The sequence below is a fragment of the Felis catus genome, chromosome B1 (assembly GCF_018350175.1).
Source record: "Felis catus isolate Fca126 chromosome B1, F.catus_Fca126_mat1.0, whole genome shotgun sequence".
NCBI classification, from domain to species: Eukaryota; Metazoa; Chordata; class Mammalia; order Carnivora; family Felidae; genus Felis; species Felis catus.
Window position 1 is genome coordinate 105,920,051 of NC_058371.1, and position 14,466 is coordinate 105,934,516.

The window sequence follows — 14,466 nt, forward strand, 5'->3', positions numbered from 1 at the left end:
TTAACTAGAACTACATAAAGTAGAACAACTTGAAATGGAAAAAATATATTCCTCCTAAGCAGAAGTGCTAGATAAGGAGTTTTCTAATTATGAAATATTAGAGAGAAGGGACAAATTAAAGTTTTGGAATACACACACACACACACACACACACACACACACACATACACACACCACATCATCTTTATCCATTCATCTATCAGTGGATACTTGGGTTGTTTCCATATTTTGGCTATTATAAAATTTGTTGCAATAAACAGGGATGCATATTTCTTTTGAATTAGTTTTTTTTTTTCATTTTCTTTTCAGTAAATACACAGTAGTGGAGTTATTGGGTCATGTGCTATTTCTATTTTTAATTTTTTGAGGACTCTCCATATTGTTTTCCACAGTGGTCACACCAGTCCACATTCCTACCAATAGTCCTCAGGGGTTCTCTTTTCTCCACGTTCTCACCAACTCTTGTTATTTTTTGTCCTTTTGATACTAGCCATTCTTACTCATGTGGTTTTGATTTGCATTTCTCTGATGGTTAGTAATAAGCATCTAGTCATGTGTTTGTTGGCCATCTGTATTCTTTTTAAGAGAAAGAAAGAGAGCACAAGCAGGGGAGAAGGGCCAAGGGAGGGAGGGAGAGAGAGAGGGAGAGAGAAAATCCCACACAGGTTCCGGGCTTAGTGTGGAGCCTGATGCAGGGCTCATCCCACAACCCTGGGATCATGACCTGAGCCGAAACCAAGAGTCTGTCGCTCAACTGACTTAGCCACCCAAGCACCTTTGTATTGTCTTCTTTGGAAAAATTTCTATTCAGCTTCTGTGGCCATTTTTTAAATTGAATTATTGTTTTCTTGGTGTTTATTTGCATAAGTTCTTTATATGTTTTGGATATTAGCTCCTTATCAAATATATCCCTTGTAAATATCTTTTTCCATTCACTAGGTTGCCTTTTTGTTTTGCTGATGGAATTATTTGCTATGCAAAAACTTTTTTTACTTTGCTGTATTCCCATCACTTATTTTGTTTTTGTTTCCCTTGCTTGAATATATTGCTAAGGCTGATGCCCAAGAGATTACTGCCTATGTTTTCTTCTAGGAGATATATGGCTTTAGGTCTCATATTTAATTTTTTAATCCATTTTGAGTTTATTTTTATGAAAATATAAGAAAGTGCTCTAGTTTTATTCTTTTGCATATAAATGTCCAGCTTTCCCAGCACGATTTATTGAAAAGGCTTTTTCCCATTGTATGTTCTTGACTTTTTGTCATAGATTAAGTGACCATATATAACTGTGGATTTACTTCTGGGCTCACTATCTAGTTCCATTGATCTATGTGTCTGTTTTTGTGCCAGTATTATACTGTTTTGATTACTACATCTTTATAGTATACCTTCAAATCTGTGATTGTGACACTTTTGACATTGTCTTTTGTAAGATAGCTTTGGCTATTCATTTTTTCTGGTTCCAAATAAATTTTAGGATATTTTATTATATTTATATGAAGTATGTAACTAGTATTTTGATAAGGATTGTATTGAATCTATGGATTGCTTTGGGAAGTATGGATATTTTTAAGATATTAATTTTTCCAATCAGTGAGTATAGTATATCTTTCCATTTGTTTGTGTCATCTTCAATTTTCTTTATCAGTGTTTTAAAGTTTTCAGTGTATGGTCTTTTACCTCCTTGGTTAAGCGTATTCCTAGATTTTTTTTTTTTTTTTTTGGTTCAATGGCATATGAGATTGATTAGATTTTTTTTCTGCTACTTTGTTCTTAGTGTATAGAAACACAATGGCTATCTGTATTTTAATTTTGTAGTCATCCACTTTACTGAATTTATTATTTCTAATAATTGTTAGTGGAATTTACAAGTTTTATTATGTATAATATTATGTTATCTGCAAATAGTGACAGTTTTAATTATTTACTACAAATTTGAGTGTATTGTATTTCTTTTATTTGTATGGTTGCTATGGCTAGGACTTCTAGTACTATGTTGAATAAAAATGGTAAGAGCGGACAACGTTGTCTTGTTCTTAATCTTAGAGGAAAAACCTTCAGCTTTTTACCATTGAATATGATGGTAGCTATGGGTTTTTCATATTTGGCCTTTATTATGTTGAGATATGTATCCTTTAAATCCACTTTGTTGAGAGTTTTTGTCTCAAACGGATGTTGAATTTTGTCATATGCTTTCTTTGCAGCTATTGGGATAATCCTATGGTTGTTATCCTTCATTTGGTATATCATATAGATAAATTTGCAAATATTTAATCATTTTTTGCATCCCAAATGGAATAAATTCCTCTTGATCATGGATAATGATCTTTTTAATGTGTTGTTAAATACAGTTTGCTGCTATGTGGCTGAGGACTTTTGTATTTATGTTCGTTAGGGATAATGGACTTAAGTTCTCTATTTTGTAGTTTTTGTTTTTAACATCAAGGTAATACTGGCTTCATAGAATAATTTTGAAAGTTTTCTTCTACTTTTTGGAGAAAAATAGGTATTAACTCTTCTTTAAATGCTTGATACAATTCACCTGTGAAGTTATTTGGTTTGGGCTCTGTTCAGTTGGAAGTTTTTTTTATTACTAACTCAATTTTCTTACTAGCAATTGGTCTTTTCAAATTTTCCATTTCTTCTTGATTTGGTGTTAGAAGGTTGTATGATTCTGGGAATTTATCAGTCTTCTAGGTTGTCCAATTTGTTGGCGTATAGTAATCTCTTATATAATCTTTTGTATTTCTGTGTTGTTGATTTTTACTTCTCCTTCATTTCTGTATTGAGTCCTCTCTCTCTCTCTCTCCTTTTTTATGAGTCTGACTAAAGGTTTTTTTTTTTTTTTTTAATTTTGCTTATCTTTTCAAAGAACCAGGTTTTGGTTTCATTGATCTTTTCTATTTTTTTTGGTCCTGTTTCATTTATTTCAACTCTGATCCTTATTATTTTTTTCCTTCTACTAACTTTGGACTTTTCTTGTTTTTCTTTTTCTAATTCTGTTAGGTGTAACCTTAGCTTGTGTATTTGAGATTTTTCTTCTTTCTTGAAGCAGACTTAAATCTCTACAAGCCTCTGTTTTAGAACTACTTCTGCATTGTAAAGATTTTGAATCATTGTGTTTTCATTTTCATTTGTCCTCATGTATTTCTTATGTCCTCTTTAATTTCTTTGTTGACCTGTTGGTTGTTTGGAAGCATATTGTTCACCCTTCATGTGTTTGTGTTTTTTCCAGATTTTTTTTCTTGAAGTTGATTTCTGACTGTTTTGGTCAGAAAAGATGTTTGATACCATTTCAGTCTTCTTACCTTTATTGATACCTGTTTTGTGGTCTACTATGTCATTTATCCTGGAGAATGTTCCATGTGCATTTGAAAAAAATGTATGTGTATTCTTTTATTTTTGAAATGAATGTTCTATATATTTCTGTTAAATTTATTAAATGTTCTGTATATGTCTATTAAATTCATTGAGTCTAACATATGGTTCAGAGCCACTGCTTCCTTTATTGACTTTCTGTCTGGATTATCTGTCCATTTATTTAAGTGGGGTCTTTAAGCCCCCATTATTATTGCATTATTGTCAATCTCTCCCTTTATATCTGTTAATATTTGCCTTATGTATTCAGGAGCTCCTATGTTAGGTGCATAGGTATTTTAAATTGTTATCCCTTTTTCTTGGATTGATCCCTTTATTATTATGTAATGTTTTCCTTTGTCTTGTTTAAAGTCTATTTCATCAGATAGAAGTACTGATACCCTGAAGCTTTTTTTCCACTTCATTTGCATGGTATTTCTTTTTCCATCCCTTCACTTTCAGTCTGTGTGTGTCTTTGGTTCTGAAGTCTCTTGTAGACACATACAGGCAGGTCTTGTTTGTTTTATCTATTTAGTAACTCTGTATCTTTTGATTGGAGCATTTAGTCCATTTACATTTAAAGTTATTGATAGGTATGTACTTTTGGCTATTTTGTTCATTGTTTTCTGGTTCTTTTTGTAGTTTTCAGTCTTTGCTTCTTCTCTTACTCTCTTGTGATTGATGACTTACTTTAGTGTTATACTTAGATTCCTTTGTCTTTATTTTTTATTTTTTGCCTATTATAGGTTTTGGTGTGTGGTTACTGTAAGATTTATATATAGCAGGCTATATTAATTTGATGGTTGCTTAAGATCAAACATATTCTAAAAGTACTACGTATTTACTTCCCCCTCTAACTTTTCTGTTTGATATTGTATTTTACATCTTTCTATTTTATGAACCCATTAATTACTATAGTTAGATATAATTGATCTTCCATTCTTATCTCTTATTAGCTGTGTAAGTGATTGTGTTACCACCTTTATTGTATTCTGCTTTTACTAGTGATTTTTTTTCTCATATTTTTTCTTAAAGTTATAATGTTTTCTGGTTAAAGAAGTTCCATTAACATTTCCAGCAAGGATGATTTTGTGGTGGTAAATTCAACTTTTGTTTATCTGGGAAACTATCCTTCAATTCTGAATTATGAATTTGCTGGGTAGTGTATTCTTGGTTGTAGTTTTTTTTTTTTTCAGTATTTTGCATATATCATACCACTCCCTTCTGGCTTGTAAAGTTTCTGCTGGAAAAAAACAAAAAACTACTGATAGTCTTATAGGATTTTCCTTGTGTGTTACTAGCTGCTTTTCTCTTCTTGCTGCTTTTAAGAATCTCTCTTTATTTTTAAATTTTGATATTTTAATAATTATGTGTCTTGTGGACCTTTTTAGTTTCATTTTATGTTGGGCTCTCTGTGCTTTCTGAACCTCGATGTCTATTATTTTCCTCAGGTTAGGGAAATTTTCAGCTATTATTTTTTTCAAATAAGTTTTCTGCACCTTTCTCTCTCTCTCTTTTCCTTTTGGAACTCCTATTATATGAATGTTAATAATATCTTGATGTTTTCCCAGAGATCCCTAAACCAATCCTCATTTTTAATTTTTTTTTCTTTTTGCTGTTTAGCTTTAATGTTTTTCAAGACTCTGTCTTCCAGATCACTGGTTTGTTCTACTAATTTACTGTTTATTCCCTCTAGGGAATTTTTATTTCAGTTATTGTATTCTTCATCTCTGATTTAAAAAAAAATATTTCTATATAGCTGTTGAAGTTGTCACTGAGTTTTTCAATTTTTCTCTCAAGTCTGAAGAGAAATTTTATGATCATTACTTTGAACTTTTTTTTTAATCAGGTAAATTACATCCATTTTGTTTATTCCTTTTTTTGAAGTTTTGTTTTTTCTTTGGAGCATATTCTTCTCTCTCTCTCTCTCTCTTTTTAACTTGCTGTGTCTGTATGAATTAGATAGAATGGCTACTTCTCCTAGTCTTGAATAAATAGCCTTGTGTAGGGACATCTGTTGTGTAGATTGTCAGTGCCTGTCATCTTTGGCTGCTGGCTATGGCTATAGTTGATGTGGGCTCAGGGTCCCTGGGCACTCTACACCTGGGCTCCCTGATGGGATGGCTGGAACTGAAGTAGGCACAGGCTGGATGGTCCCAGTACATTCTACATAGAAAGTGTCCTTGTGGGACAGGTAGAGCTAAAACAAGCATAGGCTGGAAGTGGGATATCCCAGGGCACTCCATACAAGAAACTCTTTGGTGGGGCTGCAGGGGTTGAAGCAGATGTAGGCCAGTGGTTCTAGGGTGCTTCACATATGTCAAACCCTGGTGGGACAGTTGAAACTGAAATGGGTGCAAGCTGGGCAGTCCCAGGGTGCTCCATGCAGAAAGTGACCTGACAAGTCATCTGGAACTGAAGTGGGTGTGAGACTGGCATGTCCTGTGGTCCAATGCTCCTATGACACCTTGTAAGAGAGCTATAGCTGTACTTCACACTTTCTGGATGTTCCTGGGATTGCCTTGGTGGGATGATTTGAGTTTGGGCAGGTCAGGGGATCCACTTTGAGGGGATGATTGGTGTGGCCTAGGGGCCTAGATCTCTCTATGGCAGACAGCTTGGCAGGGTGGCAAAGACCTTGCTCCTATCTGTGCTACCAAGTTGTGGCGGCGGGGAGGCATGTAAACAGTGTTGCTTGCAACCCCTCCAACCCCAGAGAGCACTTCCATAGCCCCTCTAGGGCTTTGTCCTTTATGTTACAGTTATTCTTTTAAACCTTGGCTTTTTTTTCTGTGCCCCAAGGTGGCTGGGACTAGTAGAGTCAGGCCAGCTAAGACACTTGGGCTTTGCTTCTATTTGTGCTGTCAAGGTGAAAATGGAATACAAACAGTGGCATTCACCAGCCTCTCTGACCCCAGAGAGTGTTCTCTCTCTCACTCTCTCTCTTTTTAAAATTTATTTGTTTTTGAGAAAATAGAGAGCAAACTGAGGAGAGGCAGAGAGAGAGAGAGAGAGACAGAATCCCAAGCAGGCTCTGTGCTGCTAGTGCAGAGCCTGATGCAGGGCTCAATCTCACAAGCCATGACATCGTCACCTGAGCCAAAGTTGAGTCAGATGCTTAATTGACATGAGCCACCCAGGCACCCCACACATAGAGCGTCCTACATGTTCTTCACTGTTTGGCAGACATAGGCTGGTTCCTTTAAAATTAAACCAAGGCTTTTTTTTTTCTGTGCCCCTGAATGGACACATTTGCCCCTGGTTCCTCAGTACTATCCCTCCCCATTACAGTTCACAACATTGGGTATGGGGTTCCTGTGGCCACTGTGTCTTCATCTCTTCCATTCTCTGTGTGGTCCCAATATTTTTTGTTGTGCAGAAGCTATTCAATCAGCCCTCAATTCTTCAGGAAGAATTGCTCAATATGAAGGTATAGAATTGGTGTGTCTATAGGAGGAAGTGAGTTCAGGGTCTTCCTATATCATTATTTTGGACCCTCTTCTGAACATCTTTATGTACTTTTTGAGACAAAATGTTTGTAAACAGGAATAGGGATGGACAGATTATTAGGAGCTTTACCAAAATATTATCAGTAGTTTCTTGAGGAATATGATTCCTGAATTCAAGCTTCATTTTATGTCTCCATATTTATTACTTCCAGTTTTCTAAAACATAACATTTTTATAATCAGAAAAAGGCTTTAAAAGAAAATTGGAAATTGTAAGTTTTACTGAAAATCTTGTGTGATAAAAACATTAACATAGAATATACAGGAGGAGAATAAGCACTGTGTAAAGTATTCATTTGTATGGAGAAATTCAAAAGACTTCATGAGTTTCTCAGTTTCTATTTTTCAGGAGCACTGGACTTTGAGAACAATGGGAATTTTTGACAGATGCATTTATAGCATGATAGCCACCATTATTTAATCTCACGTTTTCTAAACTATTTGTATAGATTACATCAAACATATCATGATAGGCTAGATGATGATCACTCCCCAAAAAAGTCTATGCTTAAATCCCCAGAACCTGTGAGTGTTATTTTACATGGCAAAAGAGACTTTGTAAATGTGGTTTCAAATCTTGAGATGTAGAAATTATCCTGGATTACAATGTGGGATCAAGGTAATCACAAATATCCTTATAAAAGAAAGGCAAAAGGATCAGAATCGGAAAAAATAGTGTGCAAGTGGAAGCAGGGTCAATGAAGGAGACAACAACAGTATGCTTCTCTCTTTGAAGATAGGGGAAGAGGTTATAAGCCAAGGAACACAGGTAAATTTAGACTCTGGCAAAGGCAAGAAAATGGATTATCCCTTAGGGACATCAGAAAGAAACAGCTCTGCTGACACCTAAACTTTAGCCTAATGAGATTAAGTTGGGGCTTTTGACTTAGAAATATAATAAGTTTGTATTTTGAGCTAAAAGTTTGAGGTGGTTTGGTAAAGCAGCAATAGGAAACAAATACAGTTCATTTCTTTTTATTTCCATGAGTTCAAAAGTCCATTAGAAATAATCCAATTCATACTCATACTTTGTACAAAATCCAGTTAAACTCATAACTCACACATACTTATGTTAATTTCTGTAATTTATTGTTTTCACAGAAGCATATTGATATAGAAGGGATTTCAGATTTACATACTGCTTCCAAGAAGTAATTATGAAAACTTTTAGTACCACCTGAATTTTTATATAAGTCCACTTGTGAAAAACATTTTCTGTGTCAGGTTTACCTAACATGATGTGACTTTACAAGACCTTTCTTTTTTTTTAATTTTTTTTTTCAATGTTTATTTATTTTTGGGACAGAGAGAGACAGAGCATGAACGGGGGAGGGGCAGAGAGAGAGGGAGACACAGAATCGGAAACAGGCTCCAGGCTCTGAGCCATCAGCCCAGAGCCCGACGCGGGGCTCGAACTCACGGACCGCGAGATCGTGACCTGGCTGAAGTCGGACGCTTAACCAACTGCGCCACCCAGGCGCCCCAAGACCTTTCTAATAATCACTAAAGGGTTGACTATGAATCTTTGTCATCATTAACAAGTTCATTAGGTAGACAACTAGGAATTTTTGTTTGTAGATGTACTAATACCACAGCAACATAAAATGAATATTTACTCAGAATCTTTGCTGGGAAACTTTGGATCTGAATACTCTTTTCTTAGATGAAAATCACACCCTATATTGTGATGTGTTATAAGCAAATGGTTTTAGAAATGAGGACATTGGGGCACCTGGGTGGCTCAGTTGGTTAAGTGTCTGACTTGGTTTTGACTCGGGTCATGATCTCACAATTTGTGAGACTGAGCCCTGCACTGGGCTCTGCACTGACAGATCAGAGCATACTTGGGATTCTCTCTCCATATCTCTCTGCCCCTCTTCTGCTCGCTCACTTTCTCTCTCTCTTTCAAAATAAATAATTAACATTAAAGAAAATAAAAAAGAAGTGAGGACATCAATTTTCACTACAGAGCTGTCTTTTACATCAGGCAGCTAATCTGGGCCCTGCATGTAGATGTGTTTTACAATATTAAGTGAGAAACTTAGGAATTATATCTCCATGATGTCGAACAATGACTCTAAACTACAATAAAATGACTCCTACTACAGTAAAACTTTCTTGTCCTTAACTGTATAATTAAAACTTAAAAACAATTTCTGGGACAACTAAGGCAATAATCCACAGGAGTCAATTTTATGTGTTGGAGAGAAAGAATGAGGTTCTTACATGGAAATCTGTGGAAGATTGAATAATATCACTGGTGGTGGGAAAGACATGTTTGGGAGGATCAGTGCTTGCTCATATAATGGACAAAATAGTTAAGTCAGCCTACCACAAATTACAGAAGATGTGTTCTTTATTTGGAAACTTATGAATCTAATAGTCTAAATGGAAACCTATCTTATATATGATTATAAAGATGTAGTTTATAAAGTATGCCTCATCCTTTATATTTAAATTTCATGTTCCATGGGGTCATTTTTCTTAAAAAATGATATTTTTAGTTAAAATACATTCATTTCTTCATGTCATGGACTTTGCCTTTGCTTCATCTTTCTGAAAAATTGTATATATATATATATATATATATATATATATATATATATATATGCTATAGCATATATATGGTACATAATATAACACACACATATATATCATTTAAAATTATATATTATAACTGATTAATTCTAAATAGAGTCTTAGTTTTATCCTTTTATTCCACTGTTATAGAAAATGAGATTACCATAAAGGAGGAGTCTACATTAAGAAAAACAAAATGTCTGCTAAATTGGTTTTTCCTCCCTGGTAGGCTGACTGTGTTGCATTGACTATAAACCATGGTTACCATGCATTTAATGAATTTTCTTCTAGCAAGTTAGCATCTCTTTGCTTAAAATTATTTACTGCTTTTATTTGGGAGTGGCTGCTGATCATAGCTTTTGTTACAGCAGAAGGATTGTGTCTTATCCCGACATCCTTTCCTAATTTTTGAAATGAGCTAGTAGTTCTGTCATTTATACAATTTGATAAATAATAGCTGTTGAATGTATTGTTTTTTAAATTTTTTTAATGTTTATTTTTGAGAGAGAGAAAGAGACAGAACACAAGTGGGGTGGGGCAGAGAGAGAGGGAGATACAGAATCTGAAACAGTCTTGGGCTCTGAGCTGTTAGCACAGAGCCCAATGCAGGGCTAGAACTCACGAACTGTGAAATCATGACCTGAGCCGAAGTCAAACACTTAACCAACTGAGCCATCCAGGTGCCCCGAATGTATTGTTTTTGAAAGCCGTTTCTTGCATTACCTTGGCAATGTCTATTAAATGGCTGATCAACGTCTATTGGATAGAAAATATTAATTCTTTATAGGAAAATAACTGAGCCCTGAGACAGAGGAACATAAATATAAAATACATTCCCTTTAATTCCTTTTCCCATTTCCAAAGTTCACAGTCTGCTGGGAGATATTTGTTAGAATGATGTATGTGTTTAATTTCATCCAAATAAGCAGAAGAAGAAGTTTGAGATTTTAAGCATACTTTGTTTATTACAACTTTACAAATTAGTTGTGATCTATAGTTTCATTCTTTTTTTAGAGAAATAGAAGTTTGTCTTTTTTATTCTTTGATTTACATTATTGATCTGGGACCATCTTAATTCTCATGTAACTACATACATCTTCATTATGTCACAGGAAGCACTGAACACCTTGCTTCTCTATTGCTTTGGCAATTTCATCAACCTTTTGTATTGTGCACTTCGAGTCAGGCAGCAACTGGAGATCAATGTGGAGAATAACAAGGACCTCTCAGGGCTGTAAAACCTCTTCTCTTGAGTGCCATTGCTACATTTGTTCCATGAGAAAGAATTTATGAATACTACTGTTGTATTTTTATGACTCCATAAGCTAGTTTTAAGACTTGGGCTAAATAATTTACACCACTTCTGTTTTGCTAAATCCCTAGTATTGCCACATTTTTTTTTCCTTTTTGCTTGTAGCTGACTAAACAAGTTCACATCAGTTATAAGCATCATCCAAATGCTTCCTGTGATAGGCTACTCATTTGCTTAAGAAGATGACAAAAATTTTTACATGAAGTATTCCAAAATATTGGCATTCTATCTGTGGCAGGGATGACTACTGATGCAAAACCAAATCACGATCCCATTCCACCATGTAGACTTATTGCACAAAATTGGCAGCCTGACCAATATCAACATTTCCTGCTTAACAAAAGGTGAATCTAAGAAACACCTGTATTTCCAGCCAAGGCAATTAAAATGTGGATATGACTTTACCACCTTCTTTCTCCTTGGTTTTGCTCACTAGATGGCAATGGATAATCTTGAAAGCCACATGTTGCAGAAGTCAGAGACTGTCAGCCTCTTAGATGGCATTTTTAAGTCATTTTATTTCAACCCATAATATTTAATGAGAATCCAAAATATGACATACTTGTAGCAACTTTTAGCTGGTTTAAATTTGACTATTAGTTTTAGGCTGATTATATTTTGGAATTTTATGTTAATTTTTTAATGAAATAGAAAAACTAAGGATGAAAAAACTGAGGTAGGTAGGTGATAGAGATCCCAGATCTTCTTTTCCTGCTTCTCTATAGAGATTACAACAAACAAACACAATTTCTTTATCCATTCATCAGTTGATGGACATTTAGGCTCTTTCCATAATTTGGCTATTGTTGAGAGTGCTGCTATGAACATTGGGGTACAAGTGGCCCTATGCATCAGTGCTCCTGTATCCCTTGGATAAATTCCTAGCAGTGCTATTGCTGGGTCATAGGGTAGGTCTATTTTTAATTTTCTGAGGAACCTCCACACTGCTTTCCAGAGTGGCTGCACCAATTTGCATTCCCACCAACAGTGCAAGAGGGTTCCCTTTTCTCCACATCCTCTCCAGCATCTATAGTCTCGTGATTTGTTCATTTTGGCCACTCTGACTGGCGTGAGGTGATACCTGAGTGTGGTTTTGATTTGTATTTCCCTGATAAGGAGTGACGCTGAACATCTTACACAATGGAATACTACGTGGAAATGAGAAAAAATGAAATATGGCCTTTTGTAGCAACGTGGATGGAACTGGAGAGTGTGATGCTAAGTGAAATAAGCCATACAGAGAAAGACAGATACCATATGGTTTCACTCTTATATGGATCCTGAGAAACTTAACAGGAACCCATGGGGGAGGGGAAGGAAAAAAAAAAAAAAAGAGGTTAGAGTGCGAGAGAGCCAAAGCATAAGAGACTGTTAAAAACTGAGAACAAACTGAGGGTTGATGGGGGGTGGGAGGGAGGGGAGGGTGGGACATGGGTATTGAGGAGGGCACCTTTTGGGATGAGCACTGGGTGTTGTATGGAAACCAATTTGTCAATAAATTTCATATAAAAAAAACAACAAACAAACAAAAAGAGTATAGAAGCATTTTAAGCCAGACAGTAACATGCTTATTTCTTAATTTTCAAAGAAATCACAATGCTGGCAGTAATGGGATAAATGAGACCTCAGTATATACTTTGGGATATACTTTGGCCTCAGGATAGATCAGCATTGTGTATATAGAGAATTGTACTATTATTATTGATAAAAGATATCAGGACAATTTTTATATAAGTGCACAACAAAGCGTTAAATCAGCAGGTCTAGGGTTTTCAAATCCTGCACATTCAGAAAAAGAAAAGAAAGAGAGAGAGATTGAGAAACAGAGAAACATCCCAAAACCAAAATCTGGCCTTGTCAGGCTTCTGGAAGATAATTTCTGAACCCTTAGACTATCTTGCCTAATAAGAGTTGGTTTTTTGTTTGTTTGTTTTGTTTTGTTTTTTATAACTAGGCTCTAGGCCACACCTGATAGTTTAGGCTAACAATGTAATTTATGGTGGAGGCTAGACTAGGAATGGAGCATATGGCAATAGATGAGGCTCAAAAATTAGCAGCACGCAGGCTGGTACTCCTACGGGATATACTCTGCCATCACTTGGATGTTCAGTGAACACAATGATATGAGCCACCAGGGTAAGCATGTCTAGTCCACTGCATATTTGTGATGCAGATGCCATCACTTCTGTTACAGAAGACACGATATTCCCTCTGAAATTCAGTTTTGGTAACACGACACTTATGTTCCTGAAGCAAGGAACTTGTGAATATTCTTCTCCTTCTTCTGCAGGATATCAAGGGCTCTAGAAATTGTGAAACATGTCCTTAAGGTTGTGACAGGAACAAGTGACATTGCTATATGGACCACTTTCTGAACCATGGAGAAAAGATCATGAGAATTTTTATTTTTTTTTTTGTCAATCGAATAACTAGAAAGTAGAAACTTACTAATGTCTTAATTTGTGTAACTCAGTACTTTTTACCTGAGCATCTTGAATTTTTAATAAGTCAGTTGTCTATGGCTATTCTACAGATTGGCTAGATGAATAGGGATGGTTTCTGTCAGTCATATTCATCCTTAGGAGAAGAGTTAAAGCCAGAGTATAAACTGAAAGCTAGAGTCTGTGTCGTAGGCTGCATAAGAGCCATAAAGAGCTGTGAATTTGCCTTAAATTACCTCTATGTGGCAAAGGAATTGCTTTGTATTTTTAATTTTATTGTTTTTTTAATTTAAGTTTTTATTTTAATTCCAGTTAACACACAGTGTTATGTTAGTTTTAGGTATACAATACAGTGATTTAACACTTCCACACATCACCCTGTGTTCTCATGAAAATTGCACTCCTTAATTCCCATCACCTATTTCTACCATTGATCCCTCCTCCCCTCTGGTAACCATCAGATACCTCTGCATATTTAAGAGTCTGTTTCTTACTTTCTCTTTCTCTCTTTCTCTCTCATTTTCTTTTCCCTTTGTTCATTTGTTTTGTTTCTTAAATTCCACATGAGTGTAATTATATGTTATTTATCTTTCTCTGACTGACTTCTTTCCCTTAGCATTATAGTCTCTAGCTCTATCCATGTCATTGCAAATGGCAAGATTTCATTAATTTTTATGGCTGAATAGTATTATTCCACTGTGTGTGTGTGTGTGTGTGTGTGTGTGTGTGTGTGTGTGTGTATAATCATCATCATCATCTTTATCCATTTCTTTATCCATTCATCAATAGATGGACATTTGGGTTGCTTCCATATTCGGGCTATTGTAAATAATGGCTGCTACAAACAGTGGTGTATGTATCCCTTTGAATTAGTGTTCTTGTATTCTTTGGGAAATACATGTAGTGCGGTTGATGGATCATAATGTAGTTCTATTTTTAACTTCTTCAGGAACCTCCATACTGTGTTCCACAGTACTGCATCAGTTTTCATTGCCACCCACAGTGAATGAGTGTTCCTTTTTCTCCACATCCTTACCAACACCTGTTGTTTGTGCTGTTGTTGATTTTAGCCATTCTGTCGGGTGTGAGGTATATATCATTGCAGTTTTGATTTCCATTTCCCTGATGATAAGTGATGATGAGCATCTTTTATTGTGTCTGTTGGCCATCTGGATGTCTTCTGCTCATTTTTAATTGGATTATTTGTTTTAGGGTGTTGAGTTTTATAAGTTCTTTATATATATTGGTTACTAGCCCTTTATTGGATA